This window comes from Elephantulus edwardii, unplaced genomic scaffold (genome assembly GCF_000299155.1).
Source record: "Elephantulus edwardii isolate Elephantulus edwardi_28Jun2011 unplaced genomic scaffold, EleEdw1.0 scaffold00097, whole genome shotgun sequence".
NCBI classification, from domain to species: domain Eukaryota; kingdom Metazoa; phylum Chordata; class Mammalia; order Macroscelidea; family Macroscelididae; genus Elephantulus; species Elephantulus edwardii.
In genome coordinates, this window is record NW_006399847.1 from 4,594,245 (window position 1) to 4,600,158 (window position 5,914).

The following is a 5,914-nucleotide window of genomic DNA, read 5'->3' on the forward strand; positions in this document are numbered from 1 at the left end:
ATAAAGTATATGCATACATACATATACACACATACATTACACACACACACACATTGTTGTTTTTAGATGCCATTGGGTTGAGTTCGACTCATTATGACCCAATGAATGAAAGAATTGAACCTTGTTCTATCATGTAACTTCTTGACAAACAAGAGCCCATTGCAGCAGTCACCTTGTCAATCCACCTGGCCGAGGGTCTTCCTCTCCTTACCTGACTCCACCTTCTAAGAATCAAGCCCATCTCCAAGAAATAGCCTCTTCATGCAGCATGCCCAAAGTATGTGAGGTAAAGTTTCATCATTCTTGCCTCTAAAGAGCATTCCAGCTGTATTCTCTCCAAGAGGATGTTAGAAGTTTATAGGTCTTTGGGTCAAATGTCAAGAGAGAGATTTCTGGGTAGGCTAATGAGTATCTGTTATTGGCATATAGTCAGTCTTGAGACTGCTGGCTTTAGAGTCTGATATAACCAAACTAGTAAATATGACAGTTCAATGATTCAAACCTGCTATATGAGCAATATGAGGGATCAGAAAAAAAGGTTATTTGATTTTGATAAAGAGTCCAAACTTATATTCAATCAGATCAAAACTCTAAGGAAATTTTTCCTTCATTAGATGGAGCTCATCATAACTTTAGAGAACTATGACTATTCATGCTTCAGTAACATCATAGAGGTAAACAAATGATAATAGTTACAGGGCACTGATGGTCATGGACACATTGATTCATAGTTTTTACCTTCACATCTACATTAGAAAAATGAACCCCTGAAAAATTATGTTGTGATGGTTAAAGTTGGTGTCACTTTGGTAGTTCATAATTCTCTTGTTTAGCATATATGATGTAATCAGTCCTTTGATGATATCTAATATATAATCACCAACTTGATGAAATGTGTTTTGATGAACCAACAAGCTAATAGAAAGTTTCATCAGCTTTCAAGGCCAGTTGTCTGACAATTCAGTCTTAGCTTCATCAGTTCTGGTAACTAATGAGTCAAGGGATTCCTCTAACTTGACATCTAACATATGGGCTTAGACTTGCCAGCCTCTACAAGCCAGTTTCAGATAGACTATCCAGATATATATATATGAGGGAGGGCAATCTATTAATAAGAATATTGTTAAATTATAGATAGCTCTGGTGGCCCAATGGTAAAAAATTGCACTGCGAATCCAAGGGCACATGGTTCAAATCCAATAGCTGCTCCATGGAAGAAGGATGAGCAATCTCCTCCAATGATATTTATTGCCTCTGAAAACCTGCTTGAAGTTTTACTCTATGTTCAGTTGAGAGTTGATGGCACACAAGAGCAACAATAATCAAAAGGCAAAGATTAAGAAATTAAGGATTTCTGAAAACTCATAGTCTTAAACTGACAGATTATGCAATCAAAATGAATTAATAATAGTTGGTGACTTGTGGCCTAGTGGTAAGAAGCTACACTACAATCCTGAAGCCATGTAGTTGAAATCCACCAGCTGATCCACTGGAGAAGGGCAAGGAATCTCCTCCCATGGGATTAACTGCCTCTGAAAAGTCACTGGAAGATCAGTTATGACTCAATAGCACACAACAACAACAACTACAAGAATACTAAAGTTGGAAACACAGAAGGATAGGCAACAGGACAATATGGCCTGAATACCAGAGTTTACATGTTTGAATTTTGTAAGATAAATTATTTATTCACAGCAAGAATCTTTTTTATTTTATTTTTTAAAGCATTTAGGACCTGGAAGGTGGGCCTTTGTGATTGGCAGTCACCTGTGGGTCGGGATCAAAAAGGCAGGTCTTTTACAGTCAGTTGGGGGCTGGGAGCCTCATGTTTAAAACAAGAAGGATCTGACAGGTGGGTCTTTGTGCTTAATAGTCAGTTGGGGGCTGGGAGTCTCTTATTTAAAGCAGTTGGGATCCAGGAAATAGGTCTGAAGATGGACTCTGGCTAAATGCAAAGAATACCAGAAGAATGTCTATTCATTCTTTATTGACTATACAAAGGCATTTGACTGTGTGTATCACAACAAGTTATGGGTAACATTGAGAATAAGGGGAATCACAAAGCACTTAAATGTTCATGCGAAACCTATACCTGGACCAAAAGCTGAACAAGGGAACACTATATGGATTAAAATTAAGAAGGGAATGCATCAAGGTTGTATTCTGTCTCCATACCTATTTAATCCATATGCTGAGCAAAATATTTGAGTAACTGGACTCTATGAAAAAGAATATAGCATCAAAATTGGAGAAAGACTAATCAATAACCTGCATTACAGATGACACAGCCTTGCTTGCTGAAAGTGAAGAGAACTTAAAGTACTTACTGCAGACTATCAGAGAATACAGCCTTCAATATGAATTACATCTCAACACCAAGAAAACAAAAACTTTTACCACTGGATCAATGGGAAACATCATGATAGATGAAGGAAAGAAACTGTCAACAACTTCATCTTACTTGGATCCACAATCAACACCCTTGGTTCTAGCAGTCAGGAAATCAGGAGATGTATTGCACTGAACATTCCTACAGTTAGGGATCTCTCCAAATTTTGGAGGAGCAATGATGTCAGTTTTAGGACTAAGGTGGATCTGATTTAGGCTATGGTCTTTCAAATCACTTGTTATGCTTCTGAGGGCAGGACGATGAATAAGAATGACAGAAAAAATAATTGATGCCTTTGAGCTGTGATGTTGGAGAAGAGTACTAAACATCCCATGGACTGCCAAAAGAACAAACAAATATATCATGGACAAAGCACTGCCAAAGTGCTCCATGGAGGTAAAGATGATAAGAGCCTATTCCTTGGAGAAGGACATGATGCTTGAGAAAACAGGGTTGACAAAGGAGAGGATGACCCTTGATCAGGCGATTTGACATTGTGACTGTCTTAATGAGCTCTAGTGTTTCACAAAGTGTGAAGATGGCACAGGTTAGGACAGGCTTCAGATTTGTTGTTCATAGGGTCTTTATGGGTTGTACTCGACTCGACAGCACCTAACAACAAAAACATTAATTTCAAAGAGCTTATATATAAATATAAGTGCTGTCTATACCCTCATCTGATGGAAAACAACAATAAAATGTATAGTATTTATGGGAAGAGATGGTGGAAAAGCTCAATATCAGAAATCAGGACAAGGTCAGAGTTGTCTGTGGAACAGACCATATATTGCTCATATGCCAGTTCAAACTGAAACTTAAGACAATTTAAAAAAATTATGTATAATGCGTTGAAACAGACGAGGGAGAGAACTGTGTCAGGTTTGGTGAAAGATTCATCAACAATCTGTGTTATGCAGATGACACAACCCTGCTTCTTTCGATATATTGACTATAAACTGACTGCCTTCCAGTGGATTTCTACTAATAGAACAGAACCACGTTGTAGAACAGAGCAGAACCACCTCGTAGCCTTTCCAAGGTCATGCTATTTTGGATGCAGATAGCCTTATCTCTTTCTCAAGGTGTAGCTGGTGTGTTTTAACCATTTTTCTTTTGGTGAGAAGTTGCAATGTACAAAGATTAAGATCTTTTTATAGGTGATATAAGAAAATAAATTTGAGTTCACTACAAAATTGATTATTACATAAATTAGAAATTTTGATAATATCAATGTGTGTCACAAATAAAAAGTTCACACTAGATCCTCCCCTCATGGAAAAAGATATCCAAGCACAATGGAATGGATTGAGAAATCATGGTACATTCACACAATGGAATACTACGCAGCATGCAGAAGCAATGATATTGTGAATTATAACCTAACTTGGTGGGACTGGAGACCATTATGCTGAGTGAACAAACTCAGTTCCATAAGGGCAAATATTGTATAAAATCGTTATTGTAGAATGAGTATGAGAATCTAAGGGGGATAAGGTTGGAAACAGAGGGTGAGAATGTGCAGGGGATGGGATTAATTATCGGGTCACACAATCTGATGAGTGGGAAGCATGAAGGAAATGGGAAGGAACTGGTGTGAAAAACAGTGTATTCAAATTTTGTAAGTAAACTAGTATAAAAATATAATAAAAAATAAAATTAAAAGAGATAACTTAAGATGATGTTTGTTTACATCACTTCAGACCAATTCCTAAGTGTATGCAAAACCTCTCTAACAGCTCTTAGCCCCTTCATGTGTGTTTGTGTGCTTTAATCCCCAATTTTTTGATTAATGTAACAGAGACAGTTTTCCAAGTAAATAAGCATGAATTTGTATATTATCTTCTTTCCTTTCAGTGATTTAGTCAGAGGCAATTTTTACTGTGATACAATTTATCTTCATGTATGGCATAGAGGATTTTAACATGTATACATCTGTGTAACCTCTAAATAGATCAAGACAGAGAATGTTGTCTTCTCCTTACCCTCTAGAATACTTTGGCTCTGCTTCACTCTTTAGGTAGTTTCCTATTTTATTGTGATGAGCTTGATCCTTTTGGGGACCACAAAGCCCCTGGTCTTAGCTCTGTTCCACTCTGATATCACTGTCAATCTTCTCACTTTGTTATCTCTGTTTCTGCTGTCAATAATCATGGCTGCTAAGTCAGAACTGGCTCATAGCTGACCTCCAATTGGTTTTCAGGGCGGTAAATCACAGAAATTACCCACTTGTCACCTAAAGAATGACTGGTGAATTTGTACCACCAGAAATGAAGCACCTTTGTATTAGCAGGGCAACTCTCATTGAGCTACACTACCCTAGCTTCCCCTGCTCACACCACATCTGGTAATTTTTACGTTTAGTTCTCAACACAAATAGTATTTAGAAAAGGAAACCTTAATAGTTATATTCCCCTTTGTTGCAGTATATTTAATCCACATAATATTTCATTGTATTTTGTATACTCATTTTTAAATTTTAGGGTTCTTTCCCATAAACTGTAAAACTACAACCTCAGTGAATTTGATCTGTTTTTTCCCATTACCATATCCCCAATCCCCAGAACAGTGTCTTCCAAAGCATAATTTAAATAGATTCCAAATACTTCAGACTTCTGGGTACTAATAACAAATTAAGAAATCATGTCTGCTATAGTCTCAGTTTAACCATCAATTTCTTTACAATGTGCTTTTGTTCCTAAAACACTTGGAAGTAGGAAGGATGAATTCTAGTAGATTTTTTAAATTACTTTTATTTTTCAATGGCAAATAAAATAAGCATCTGAACCTTACATAAAATGTACCAAAAATTTCCAATAAGGCAGGATACATACAAATTCAATATCTGCTTTCTCAATTGATTTTCATCTCTGTCCAAGTCCATTTTCTGATCAAGGTTCTGGACTTTAAAAACAGCTCTACATAAAGTTACCATGACCTAGTTATTCTCTAATCACAATCCACTGATGAAACAGATTTTTAAACTCTATTTTCCTTTTACTATGTTTAATCCATCTGGTGGACTATGGTTTAAAGAGTTGGACTGCCAGCCCAAGATGCATAGTTAAGATCCACAAGCTTCTCCTCAGGAGGAAGATGGGAAATCTCCTCTGTACAATTTGTAATCTCTGAAAATCCATTGGAGGATCAGTTATGAGTTGATTCCTACTCGACAGCAATGATTTAAGTTTGTATAAAATAGAATATATGCCATTTCAACATTCATCTACATAAAATTAAGTGACATTGAGAACATTCATTGTACTGCAAGCCATAGTTACTGTGCTTCCAAGTTTATTTTGTTGGCACAGGATAGAGCAGGGTTTAGGGCTGTTGTACATAGGGTCGCTTTGAGTTGCAAACAACTCGACGGCACATAAAAACAACAACAACAAAACCTCAGTATCTCCCAAATAATGATGCCCCTCTTTCCTCTGTCTTCAGTTATTTTTAATCTCTTGTTTTCCTGTATGTCACTAATGTATTTATATTTGGGATAGAGATGATTTGGCTGTTTTTAATCCATAT